This window comes from Macrobrachium rosenbergii, chromosome 37 (assembly GCF_040412425.1).
Source record: "Macrobrachium rosenbergii isolate ZJJX-2024 chromosome 37, ASM4041242v1, whole genome shotgun sequence".
Classification (NCBI taxonomy): domain Eukaryota; kingdom Metazoa; phylum Arthropoda; class Malacostraca; order Decapoda; family Palaemonidae; genus Macrobrachium; species Macrobrachium rosenbergii.
In genome coordinates this window covers 44,667,759-44,682,607 of record NC_089777.1, presented here as the reverse complement: position 1 = coordinate 44,682,607, position 14,849 = coordinate 44,667,759, and the positions used below count along the sequence as shown (strand labels likewise).

Genomic DNA, 14,849 nt, shown 5'->3' with positions numbered 1-14,849 from the left:
TGCACCACACACACACAAATAAGGTGAGAACTATCTCCCTTACCTGCACCACCACACACACAAATAAGGTGAGAACTATCTCCTTTACCTGCACCACCACACACACAAATAAGGTGAGAGCTATCTCCCTTACCTGCACCACCACACACACAAATAAGGTGAGAACTATCCTCCTTACCTGCACCACCACACACACAAATAAAGGTGAGAACTATCTCCTTACCTGCACCACCACACACACAAATAAGGTGAGAACTATTCCCCTTACCCGCACCACCACACACACAAATATGGTGAGAACTATCCTCCTTACCTGCACCACCACACACACAAATAAGGTGAGAACTATCTCCCTTACCCGCACCACCACACACACAAATAAGGTGAGAACTATCTCCTTACCTGCACCACCACACACACAAATAAGGTGAGAGCTATCTCCCTTACCCGCACCACCACACACACAAATATGGTGAGAACTATCCTCCTTACCTGCACCACCACACACACAAATAAGGTGAGAACTATCCTCCTTACCTGCACCACCACACACACAAATAAGGTGAGAGCTATCTCCCTTACCTGCACCACCACACACACAAATAAGGTGAGAACTATCCTCCTTACCTGCACCACCACACACACAAATAAGGTGAGAACTATTTCCCTTACCCGCACCACCACACACACAAATAAGGTGAGAACTATCTCCCTTACCTGCACCACCAAACACACAAATAAGGTGAGAGCTATCTCCCTTACCCGCACCACCACACACAAAAATACGGTGAGAGCTATCTCCCTTACCAGCACCACCACACACACAAATAAGGTGAGAGTTATCTCCTTACCCCGCACCACCACACACACAAATACGGTGAGAGCTATCTCCCTTACCCGCACCACCACACACACAAATAAGGTGAGAACTATCTCCCTTACCTGCACCACCACACACACAAATAAGGTGAGAGCTATCTCCCTTACCTGCACCACCACACACACAAATAAGGTGAGAACTATCTCCCTTACCTGCACCACCACACACACAAATAAGGTGAGAGCTATCTCCCTTACCCGCACCACCACACACACAAATAAGGTGAGAACTATCTCCCTTACCCGCACCACCACACACACAAATAAGGTGAGAGCTATCTCCCTTACCCGCACCACCACACACACAAATAAGGTGAGAACTATCTCCCTTACCCGCACCACCACACACACAAATAAGGTGAGAGCTATCTCCTTACCCGCACCACCACACACACAAATAAGGTGAGAACTATCTACCTTACCCGCACCACTCACGACCCCTACACGTGAATAAGTTAGGAAATGCCTTATTACTTCCACAGGAATGAAGGAGGAACGATCACCCATAACTACAAATTGCAAGCTCACAAAAATGTAAGATGGGAAAAATCCCTCTAAGCCCCACATTCGACTCCCACACACCTCTGGGCACCCTCACACACACCCCCAGTTCCCACACCATAACTCCTTTCCTTCACAAAAATACATGAACATATTTCGCCTTCAAAAAAAGGCTGTCGCTCAATTTTATATAAAGAAAGATGCTACTGATATGGCCACCCTCACTTACTTAACGAAACGAGGCACGAATAAACTTGAAAATGGAAAAAACAAAATGGAAAACGAGAAGAAAACGCCTCCTTCGTAGTTTTCATGGAATCAAAAGCATTTAAGAGCTGTCCAAGGATATCGTAATAACTAAATGGATACATATATACGAAAAAAGGAGGTATACTATGAATCAATTAGCGCTCTCTCTCTCTCTCTCTCTCTCTCTCTCTCTCTCTCTCTCTCTCTCTCTCTCTCTCTCTCGCTTTACCTTTAGGCTACATATCGATTCACAGAAGAATGCTCAAAAACCTTCTCCCTCTGTAGTTCAAAAACACTCATTCCCTTTCTCCTTTTCAGACATAATTATACAAACGTCTAAATTGATGGAAGCAAAACATCGATGATGTAAAAGACTGTATCTTTCTCTCCCACTCCCTCTCCCCTCTCTGCAATATACCCTGGCATGTTCAGTATATATATATATATATATATATATATATATATATATATATATATATATATATATATATATATATATATATATATATATATATACTTATACATATGTATCCCTAAATATAATATACGTATGCATGATAGTAAACTCACTAGGAAAAATCCCATCGAAAATATTCTCTCTCTACCTACCTACCTACCTACCTATGAGTATCAGCCATGTAATCGCCCAAGTAAGCAACGAGTGCAGCTAAGGTAAGACACTGATGCGCTCAACCGACCTCCGAGTATTAAGTTCCCTTGATTTGTCAGATTAATAGGAAAAAATGAGGAGATGGAACTTTTTGAATGATTTATAGAAGTACAGAATGTTATAGGATGGTATCCGGAGTTTGTTTTGTTTCCAGAGAGAGAGAGAGAGAGAGAGAGAGAGAGAGAGAGAGAGAGAGAGAGAGAGAGAGAGAGAGAGAGAGAGGGTTAGTTCACAACTTAAAATTTATCTAAGATCTAAAAGAGACAGGGTTTAGAGGGAGGGAAAAAGAGAGATTTAAATAACAATATAAGACAAATTATTCAAGATCTGACAGAGAGAGAGAGAGAGAGAGAGAGAGAGAGAGAGAGAGAGAGAGAGAGAGAGAGAGAGAGAGAGAGAGAAATGATTTCCAAAGTAAAAAAGTTCTTTCAAAGTATTGAGTCTGGGCACCCTTGTACACTGAAAGGGAAGATCAGATGCCCAGATAATATGGAAGTTTGTTTACCAACAGTGTCCTTAATGCCCGGGTATTAGGAACGCGCAGAAAGGTATAATACAGGATGTGATAGAACGCGCAGAAAGGTAAAATGCAGGATATGATACCCAGAAAGGTATAAAACCCATAAGATACCCACAGCTGGCAGAGGGTAAAAAAAAAAAAAAACTGAAACGTAAATCTTCGAGGGCTGTCTTTTTTTTTTTTGTATTTTGTTTCGCCTCTTCGTTTCTTTGTTGATGTTTCATTATTTACATTTTGCTGTTGTTCCTGTTCGTACAATGTATTGTTTGCTTTAATAATCTGTTGCTTCACAAGCTAATGACCTTTAAGCTTGTTGCATTTGAATGCAATAATAATAATAATAATAATAATAATAATAATAATAATAATAATAATAATAATAAATAAATTTTATTTTTAGGCAGCATATGAAGAAGAGAGAGACAGAGCAGCAAATTTGTTACTAACCTGTTATAGCGATTTTTTCGAATAGCACATGTGCACGATGTAATGTAACCTGTAAAGGAAGTAAAAAACTGCACACTCAAATGCTTGTGCGTACGCGCGAATTAAACATTTAACAGTGGTTGGAGCGTTAGCATTATCGTGAGCGTGGAGACACTGTATCAAACTTGAAAGTCATTTTAAATTTTGTTCAATGTCTTTTGTTCTCCCCACTCTCTTTCTAATGCCCTCCTCTTTAGTTCTGAGATTAATCTCTCACGTAGAATCCATCATCACGCTCTAGTATCTTTAAGAGAGAGAGAGAGAGAGAGAGAGAGAGAGAGAGAGAGAGAGAGAGAGAGAGAGAGAGAGAGAGAGAGAGAGAGAGAGCACTTTACAAATTGCCTCGTTCTAGTTCACAATTCTTTGTAATATATTCGATATATTTCATCGTTTTTAATACATGTTAATTGGACGGAAACCACGGCAATGGTTTTCAACTTCAGCGACTATTTCAATAATACTTGTACAATCTTCAAAATATAATTATATCACCAATCGGAATTGTGGCTCGCATTCTCAATGGATACATTAGTTGTATGTCTTTCTTATTATTCCTTTATTGGTTAACAGTTTCGGCAGTAACTTGTAACTTAATTCCCCATAGTTTTCAAACCAATTCAAACGGCTGCTACTGTAAGTCCCAAAGGAATATTTTTTTTCATTGCAGATCACGCAGTGGACGGAACATCGTCTTCAAGACATCCACCTTAATCGAGTTATTTATTATCATCTTCAAATATACTTTCATGGAATCTTTTCATGAACTCACACTTGTAATATGTTTATACAAAATCATCCTTTAAATATTTTCTTTATAGAATCCTCCCTTTCCTAACATCTTTTCATGAAATTAACTTTTTCTAACCTTTCGAATCACGCATTCTGTAGTAATCCACTGTCTTCAAATATTTTTTCATGAATTCCCAAGTTATGAATCATCGTCTTCAATATCTTTCCATGGTATCACACTTCTGAAATCTCTTAACTATCAGTAAATATCTTTTCATGAAATGTTCTGTTATTTCATTTTTCACCCAATAAGGAACTCACATACTTATGCACTTTGTCAATCACCATAATGAAAACAAATATAAATAAAAGGAAACAAAACTATGAACGAACATTAACTTAGGGAACAGGCCGCAATTACAGAGAGAGAGAGAGAGAGAGAGAGAGAGAGAGAGAGAGAGAGAGAGAGAGGAAAATCCATCTATCTTTATTCCTGTCCTCCGTTCTAAAAGGAATTATATGCTGGGACCCCTCATCTTACGACAACCGGTTGTTTATCCCGAGGCGTCATCTTTGCCTCTTGGTTATTCACTAACTTAATTTCATATTAAATCCATTCTATCTGTTTATATTTTCATCAGTCTTTTGTTTTGGCGTTGCTGTTTTTTTCCATACGTCGTTAATTTCTGTGGTCCCTTGCTAATTGCTTTCAAGGGTTTCTTACATATAAATGGTTAAAAAATAACATCTATTTGACCCAGTAAGGCGATTTTCAGATACTTCTTTCCCAAATATACTTTTCAGAGAATCAGTGCACAGTTCTAAGGTGCTAAGACTACTTTTCAGTGACTGATTATTAAGGTCTAAAGTGCGAAAGCCACTGTCCATTGAATAACATTACAATTTTAAACTACCCGGAACACTTTTCAGTCATTAAGAATCGTTCTAAACGCAGTATTTCTCGTGAATCAATACACAGATCTTAAAAAACTGGTTAAGCAAGGCACTTTCAAAATGTCTTCAAATTAACTGGTAGGGATTTCACAACAAAACGATGTTCTCAATTACAAATTTGAAAATACTTCCAAAAAAGCCGCGTAAGTTTTCCACTGAATAGATAAACCTTTCAAAACAATTCCGAAAGTTATTATGTTAGGAAAAAATATAATGTTTTAAAAATTTTTGTATAAGCTTTTAAATGTTCTAGGCATACAGTTAGTTCAAAACACTTTCCAATAAACTTATGTTCTACACAAATAAATAGTTCAAAGCACTTCCAAAGAAACTGATGTTCTAAAAAAAAAAAAAAAAAAACTGCCCACAGCACTTTCAAATCGATGCTCTTCCAAATATACAATTCTTTCAAATAAAATCTTTACAATACTTTCAGTAGAACGAGTAAACGCCAGAAATAAACTACGAGATAACAGCACAGAGTACAGCTCTAAATAATACTTCGGCGCAGATTCGATTGCACTGAGTAACACCAGCCACTACGAAAGGAAGAACAATTTTCAATAAAACAGTTTAAAAACTTGTCTAAAGGAACACACCCTCTAGAGCCACTTGTCTTGCGATTACGAGAGATGCCGGACCTCTCTCCTCACACCGCGGTGCTCACCGATTGACTGAGCCGAAACCAGCAGAGAGAGACGACCGACACTGAGACAGAGGCTCCGAGTGTGTGCCTGATCCGGGAACTGTCAGACAGGAGAGGCCCTAGAGGCGACTTTTGGATCACAACCAAGTTGTAGAAAACAACGCAAGCCGAGCGCGTGGGTGTCACAGCTGGTTGGGTAAGTATCCACCCACTTGAACACTTAAGATTTTCTTCCTGCATCTTCCCTCTTTTCCACTCTTCTCCTTCCTGCAGTCTCTTTTCCCCTCACTTCATTCTGTTGGCTGGTAACAGTTCTTCAGTTGCAAAGGCACATGGAACATGCAATAAAATGCATCTAGAAAGATACATAAAAAACAGACTGAAATTTACCTGCAGACTTTGATTTGTTTATTCACTCCCAACTTCATTCATAGTCAAGTTCACTCTCAATTTTACTTCAGAGTCAAGTTCATTCCCAACTTTCATTTGTAGTCAAGTTTACTGCTGACCGCTGACTTCATCCATACTCAAGTTCATTCCTGACTTTCATTCATACCCAATTCCCGACTTCCAGCTTGTATATTTAGTTAAGTACATTGCTTGCTTCCATCTGTAATCAAGTTCACTTCTGACCTTCATTTGCAGTCAAGTGTCCTGCTGACTTTTACTTGTAGTCAATTCACTCAATTCACTCGCGACTTACATCAGTAGTCAAGTTCACTCCCGACTTGTGTTTGCAGTCATGTTTACACTTGAATTTCATTTATGGTCAAGTTCACTGTCGACTTTCATTCCTCATCATCTCCGTCCAAACTTTCATTTTCATTTGCAGTCAAGTTGTCTCTCGACTTTTAAAGTCAAGGTCACTTCTGACTCATTTGTTATTATCAAGTTCACTCCTGATTTTCATCCGTCATCAAGTTCATACCCCAACTTTTATTCACACTCAAGTTCATTCCCGGATGTCACCCGTCAAGTTCACTCCCGGCTCTCTTCACTGACTTTTGTTCTTAACCAAGTTCACTGTCAACTTTCACTTGTAGTGAAGTTGACTCCCAACTTTTATTCACATTCATCAAGTTTACAGTGACCTATACCCGTTACCGAGTTTGCAGCGACTTTTATTCGACACCAAGTTTACTATTAACTTTCATTCATCGTCAAGCTTACATCCAATTTTCATTATATTTTTAGGCCCTGTTCACACGAGGCGGAAACTGCGACGGTAACCGACCGGATGTAAAAAGCGGTGGCCGTACATATTACGGCGGTTATCCGCACGGTTCATTAGTATTAATATCGAAGTGGAGGAAATAACATGTGTACGATACTGTATGTTCAAAAGACTGTATCCAAAACAGAGAATATGAGCCCAGATTCTTCATTTATTTCAGAATGACCATAAAATAATTTGACGATTTACTTACACTGAATAAGGATGATAGTTCATCAAATAACATAATGCAGTGTTATTCATTTATGTTATTGTGAATACATACATCCACACACATATACATATGTACATATATATATAATATATATATATGCATATGTATGTATATAAATATATATATATATATATACATATATAAATGTATGTATATATGCATATATATGTATATATCATTATGTATATATATATATATATATATATATATATATATATATATATATATACATATACATATACATATATATATATATATATATATATATATATATATATATATACATATATATATTATATATATATATATATATATATATATATATATATATATATATATATATATATATATATATATATATATATAGACATAATCAACACAATCACGTGTGGAACGGAAGTAAATTTCTGACTCACATCAGGAACGAACCCAGGTCTTTCAATTGACAGATCTGGGTTCGTCCTCTACATATATAGCGTATATCCCACAGACCTATCAATGTTAACATGCTTTTTGTTGAGAATATAATACAAGCACGTAACATTTTGCAAAAGTTTGTAAGGGCACGAGATGCTTATAGGTGGTACGAAGATATGCTATTTCAAGCACCGCTGAAAAACCCGTCTGAAGGAAATGTACCGAGAGGAAGCGCGTCGCTACCTCTGCAAGAGATCAATTTGCAGTTTATGTACTTTATTCATGTAGGTAGAGTTGAACTGCAGGATACACTGATTTAATGTAAATATTATAAACTTAGGAATTCAATAAAAAGTGCAGATAACTACGATTTTTTTATTTAAGTTTTTATCAGAATTGCAGATAATTTCAAGTAGTTCCTCCCAACACTTTTTCTTTCCTATTTTGTCATAATTATCTGATCTCATGTCCAACATGGCTGGACGTTTTTCAACTTCATCAAAAAGAATGTCAGTGTCGAAGCGACGTCTCCATTTTGACGTGTGGCGCACGCAAATCCGCGCGGACCATATGAACAGACACTAGTAAACACGTGTCTCTCGAACCGCGCGGATGCCGCGCGGTTGCAGGGGAAAACTCAGGTGCACAATGAGCTGAAATTATTTTGATGATGATCGATAGTTTTTCCAACTGGTATTATTAAGGCCAGTCAAATGAGACGAGGAAATGCCGAGAAAAGGAAAATTTACGAAAGCCAGCTGCAATTTGTTTCATCACCTTCATAATAGAGAACTTAATAACATATCAGTGTTGCATCCCTGTATCGCCCCGGTTTTGGTCGCCATCTTGAAAAAATGGCGGCCAAAAATAGTTTTTTTGTAAATATCTCGCTTAATAATTATTTTGCAGGAAAAGTATCTAAATACAAATTGTTCTACAGGCAATTTTCTACAAAATATGTTATATACATTTTTTTTCATATGTTGCTCCGTATTGATGTTAAAGGTGCGCAAATATCGTATAATTTTTAAAGATTGCCTGTAGTTACGTAATATCGCCCGTAAAGTTATTTTAAACGATATATTCAAACATTTATCAAGTTCCTGCATTGATTGTAGTGTTTTCTTTTGTTTTCAGAGAGTATGAACGAAGATTGTTGACCAGTTCTTAGACCTGGAATGTGGTTTCATCAGGGAAATGTCTCATTTGTGAAGGCGTATTTTCTGAGGGAGTCACTCGCGAGGTTAAGGAAAAGGGTGTAAGAACGTTGATAGACTACAGTATTAAATGGAAAGATGGAAAACATTCTCAATTAGAAGGACTTGGAAAGTGTCACACTGCATGAAAAATGTAGGAAAGTGTACACGAAAGAAAGAAGTGCTGAAGCTTTTCAATCAAGACATAAAACCTCTACAGATCCCAAACTAGTTCTGAGATGTCAAGACTCGGATTTTGATTTTCTTCATGACTGTCCGTTTTGTGGCGAAGATGCATCTGATGGGTTTTATGAAAAACAAGGCAAAAAACTGTAAGTGATCGTGAGCGTGTGCACCGTATAGAGACTTCACATTCAGGACACTATTTTGATAGTGGGAGAGAAAAGGAATGATGACTGGGGTAAAATAGTTAATACCCGTATATGTAATGTGCTCGACTTAGTTGCTGCAGAGGCACGATACCACTCAAAATGTATGAAGAGGTTTTACACACTGCCCGTGGAAAAAACCTGGTCGTCCCAAAAGTTCAACAGTTTCAGGGGCAATGAATCATGCTTTTACTTATCGTGAGGAAAATCGAGAAGAATGTCAATTTTCATTCAGTGAAATTTTTGAAGGATACGACGGTGAGCTGCCAAATGAGAAAACAATAAAATCTGAACTGAAACGTAAGTATGGAGAAGATACTGTTGTAACTGTAAATAGAGCCAGAAACCCAATGGTGGTTTTCGTGACACAGGGTACAAATTTCTGTCTGACGCATGATATACAAATAATAGGAGTAATGATGAGAAAGAGGAGAGACTTAAGATAGTGAAAACAGCAGCAGCCATTATTGCTGAGGATGTTAGGTCACAAATGTATGAGGTAGATCAGTATCCAACACCAAATGAATTCCTGACTGACTTGGACTCTCTTGTGCCCGATACACTCAATAGCCTTATTAAAACTATCATCATCAAGAACAAGAAAGGAGATATAAGGAAGTGGGGGAAGAAGTGTACAGCTATTTCACAAGCTATTTTAACAGCAGCCAGACCAATTTATTTAAATCTCCTTGACAAATAGGCCTTGCTGTTCATCTGAGTCAAAAGCATGGCTCAAAACATCTACTTAATGTTCTCTCAACTCTGGGACTGTGTGCTCCTTATGCTGAGGCAGCTCTCTTTCAAGTTTCAGCATTGCTACATCCAGCCAGTGAGCCTCAGACTGGCTCATTTACACAGTTTGTTTTCGACAACGCTGATGGTAACATCTGTACCATTGATGGGTTCAACACCTTTCACACTATGGGAGGAATTCAGTGTATTACCCCTTCTCCAACTGATTCTAGTTCAGGTCAACCTATCAAAAGATTGGGAAAGATCCCCTCTGCATCCACTGTTGGACAGTTTGGTCATATTCCCACTAAACTCTATGAAAGGAAAGGTAACGCAGGACTGTTGACTATAACAGTCCAAGATATATCAAATATCAATCCAATCTATGCCACAGTCTCAATAAGGGAACTACAGTGGTTGTATGGAAAATGGCAAATGAAGTCTAAATGTCCAGGACGGAATGGTTTCATGGAGAAATGTACTGCAGACCTGCCTTATGATGTATCTCATATATCATACCTTCCATTCCTAAATGCTCCACCTAGTGAGTATAACACAATATATACAGTTCTTAACCAAGCTATGGAGAAATGCTAACTTGCTTTGTAACATCTGACCAGCCTTTGTATATTGGGGCTCGTGACATTTGCAAGCTGTGGACAAGGATCACCACTAAGCAATGTTATTGCGTGTCTTGGTGGTTTTCACTTATTGATGTCATTTATGGGTGCCATTGATTACGTCATGAATGGAAGTGGAATTAAAGAACTTTTTAGTACCGCATATGCGAGTGCCTCTGTGGATAAAATGCTGAGTGGTCATGCCTACGGAAGAGCACTCAGAGCACACACTAGTACGTGCTGCTTTGGCTACAATGATTCTGAATGAAATCAATCTCTCTGCTGAGGAAAGGTCAACAATAGAAGCAACTTTACGAGAGACTGACTCTAAGCTGATTGCCGATGAACAACTACAAAATGTGCTCTATAAGTTCAATGAAATTATTGACAAGATGAAGAGTAAGGATGACACAGCAAAACTTTGGGTCCAGTACTTTGTAATGACAACACTGGTTAAACAATTCATTGAAGCAGAACGTTCAGGAAATTGGCAATTACACCTTAAAACAATCCAAAAGATGCTGCCTTATTTCCATGCTAGCGGTCACTTTCTCTATGCCAAAATCTGCTCATCTCTGCCTGCAAAACATATTCAATCTTAAAGAGTGCACCACCCCCAAGGAATGTGGGGATTATGTACAGAGGCGATTTTACAATAAGACGTCAGAAAAGTTTTTGTCTGGGATCTGGTCCTACATGACTATTGAACAAACACTGATGCGATCTATGAAGAGTTCTGGTGGACTGACACACGGCAGAGGGATGACTGATTCAATGCTAACTAAATGGGTGATTGGAATGCCTACCACTCTGAAGATCACAGAGAAAACTGAAGAATATTGTGATGTTGTTTACAGTACAGCAGAGCAACATGCAGATGTCAGAAAATCGCGTATTTCAAGAGATGCTCAAGATCTTCAGAAGTTTTTTGGAATGGTTTTCATCACATCCACCATTTCCAGATTTTTATGGCATTATGCCAATAAGTACAGGATTAACAGGAGATGAAAAACTAATCCTCATAATGCTTATGAATTTGGAGTTAGTTCAATGTCAAATACTGTTGGCGACAGTTTTGCGAAAGTCAAGTTTCAGAGAAAGAAAAGAGTCAAACCACTAGGAGCTACTGTGACAGGAGTAACAACTAGAGATTTTGTATGCTCATCTGATCCTGAGATGTTATTTAGAAGAATTTCATATGTTAAGAAATCACAAGAACAATTCAAACAAAACTTTCAGCACGAAATAGCTCCTCATCCCTTGTCACCGTTTGATGAATATGGAATGCGAACAACCAAGATATCTTCACTTTATGAGGCATTTTCTCCTTTATGTGACTCTGTCACTGGAGATGCAATTCATGTTGTTGATGGGGGATTTCTTATTCATCGAATTGTTTGGCATCAGCGAGAGATCTTTTCAACAATTCTGGACCGGTATGTTGAATATGTGAGGAAGCACTACAAGGACACTGCCATCATTGTCTTTGATGGGTATCCAGAAAATCTAGAAGATAAAAGTACAAAAGGTGCTGAACGTGCTCGTCGAATGAGGTGTGCTACCAGAGACACCGTATTTGAAGAAACTATGCCAGCAACAACAAGTCAAAGCAAATTTCTTTCAAATGAACGAAATAAGAGCAGACTTATTACAAAGCTCATCACAAAGTTGAGGAATTTACTGTAAAACAAGCTAATGAAGATGCAGACACACTTATTGTTAATACAGCCATTGAAGAATCCTCCAAGACTGACTCAGTAACAATAGTTGGAGAAGATGTAGACCTAGACCTTCTGGTAATCATGAACGCTTTAGCAGGACCACAAAATAACATAAAGCACGGCAAAGGAAAAACAGAGAACAAACTGTACACACAAGCCTCCATGACGTATGGATCAGTCATTAAAGACAACATTCTTTTCTTGCATGCATTTAGTGGTGCTGATACCACCTGTGCCTTTTTCAAAACAAGGGAAACTAAAGTTTGTAAACCTCCTTGAAAAGCATGAAGAACTTCAGAAACTTGTAGCTGTGTTTAAGAAACCACAGGCAGATTCTGCAAAGGTTGCTGAAACAGGAAAATCTTTCATCCTTCGGCTGTATGGGAACAAAGAATGTGAACCCCTTGGCAACTTAAAATATCAACGTTTTGCCAAATCACGGAGTAAAAGTACATTTACCTTGGCTTCCTTGCCTTCCACAGACGCTGCAGCTCGATTTCATTCTCTGCGTACTTATCTCCAAGTTCAGAAATGGTTAGGAATTGACTTGTCACCTACAGATTGGGGTTGGAAGATGACTGGAAATGGACTAGCCCCAATCACTACAGATAAAGACACTGCTCCTCTAGATCTTTTGAACATTATATCGTGCAAATGTCTCAAAGGATGTATGACAGCCACTTGCAGTTGTAAAAGGGCAGGATTAAAATGCTCTGTAATATGTGTGTCATGTAAAGGGTCATCTTGTACCAACTCTCATGTAAACATAGATGTGGAGGATTGTGATCACCACACGGATGAAATGCTAGAAATCTTCTTAGTGCTAGAAGGGGTAACTCATAAACCAGAGTAGAGAAAAAGCTCAGATATTTATCATAAACTATGTATTTTGGGTGGATGTTTGGGTATAAGGGTGGTAATTCCGCCAATGACTATTCACTGTCTATCTTAAGCGACAATAAAGGAAGGACACCTCTGGAAGATGATTTTCCTACGTACTTCAAGTAACGGGGTCTGAAAAAAAGAGTAACAAACTTCTCGTGCGTGTAGCATCAAACTTTGCAATATACAAAAAAGTATAGAACATTGTTTGTAGGAAATTTTACGTAGAACAATTTGTATTTCGATACGTTTCCTGTAAAATAATTATCAAGCGAGATATTTACAAAAAACTATTTTTAGCCGCCATTTTTTCAAGATGGCGGCCAAAACCGGGGCGATACAGGGGTGCAAAATTGATATGTTATTAAGTACCCTATTATGAAGATGATAAAACAAATTGCAGCTTTCCGTAAATTTTTTCCTTTCTAAATCCCCATTTGACTGGCCTTTACTATATGTCATTATTAGTTTTTTCTCATTGAGATCACGTAATCTCCTATTCATCATGGTTTCCCCTTCTTCCTGAGTCCTACTCTTTATTTAACTTATTTTCAGCTTTCTTATAATTTTTTATTAAAGACCAAATAAAGGTAAAAGAACAAGTAGAAATTAATATGTGTTCAGAAACAAAAAGAATTATATGTACACAGATATATATATATATATATATATATATATATATATATATATATATATATATATATATATATAGATATATATATATATATATATATATATATATATATATATATATATATATATATATATATATATATATATATATATATATATATATATATTTACGATTTTTTCTTGGGAAATGCTTATCATGAGCCAGTTTTAGACTCTAAATGAATGATTTCGTTATTTACCTCTATTTTTATATAAAATCTGACTGCTGTTGATTTAGGAAATCGTAAAAACAAGGAAAAAAAGGGGGAATTTATCTGAGCTGAAGGCTCTACTCACAAGGTATCCGTAAGCAAACAAATAAGGATAAGTTTAAAATCATGTGTATTTACATGAAATGAAATATCAGAAGATGAAATGGACTAATCAGGCATGCAAGGCCTGAGAGGTTAATTATAACTGGGAAAACCTGAAAGTATATCCATCGGTGTGACGATGCTGACACAAGGTACAGTCAAGAGAAATTTCCACGACTAACAAACCCTCTGGAAAAGGAGAGATTCACAAATTAAAAGTCAGTAAGGACGCAGTAAAATATACATAGGACAAGGCGAGCACATAGGGGGGCCAAGAAGCAACACATGATGTTATGTAATTATTTAAACACAGGCATTTACGTAATGCTGCCCTAACAAGGTAAGATTGATATGGAAATACTGGCACTTAGAAATGGAAATGGTTTAGTTAAAACAGTGTGACTGACGGGAAAAACCTTTGCAACAGATCACTTTATCTTGTAGAAGAGGTGGCTTCAGCGTTCCTTCGGTGAGAAGAGGGTGTGGGCCACACAGGAGGAGCTAGGCGATTATAGGATGAAAAGTACCCAGCACACAGATATAAATACAGCTGGACTACGCGTCTGGTCACTGTAAGGATACTTGACAGTGTGGACTGTTTGTCCAAGAAAGCTTGTACCTTTTTCAGAATAAATACTCCATTAGATACCATCCAGTTTGAATGAACATAAAGATGAAGAAACGTGGACTGAGTGTATAAGTAAGCAAAGAAACTCAAAACCTTTTCTTGAGATAAGTCACTGTTTTTTAAACGCCTCTTAAGCCTATCTTTTATTTACATCTACCTCTTCTTGAATTTATCCAACTTTTTTCTACGTTTTCTT

At 37.6% G+C, this 14,849-nt stretch overlaps 1 protein-coding gene across 12 annotated transcripts in view; it reads right to left on the bottom strand.

The window, feature by feature from the left end:
• Nucleotides 1–14,849, bottom strand: part of LOC136825538 (uncharacterized) — an 841,925-nt gene that overhangs the window by 448,699 nt on the left and 378,377 nt on the right. Inside the window, exons 1-3 of one of the 12 annotated variants that reach the window (XM_067082123.1) lie at nucleotides 5,588–5,666; nucleotides 4,171–4,276; nucleotides 3,267–3,315 (exon numbers count right to left, since the gene is read on the bottom strand). The exons of 4 other annotated variants lie outside the window; for them this stretch is intronic. The gene's annotated coding sequence lies outside the window, so the exon portion shown is untranslated. Of the gene's footprint in view, nucleotides 1–3,266; nucleotides 3,316–4,170; nucleotides 4,277–5,587; nucleotides 5,744–14,849 lie in introns of those variants that run through there. 7 more of the 12 variants (XM_067082119.1, XM_067082122.1, XM_067082121.1 and 4 more) reach the window with 7 other exon arrangements.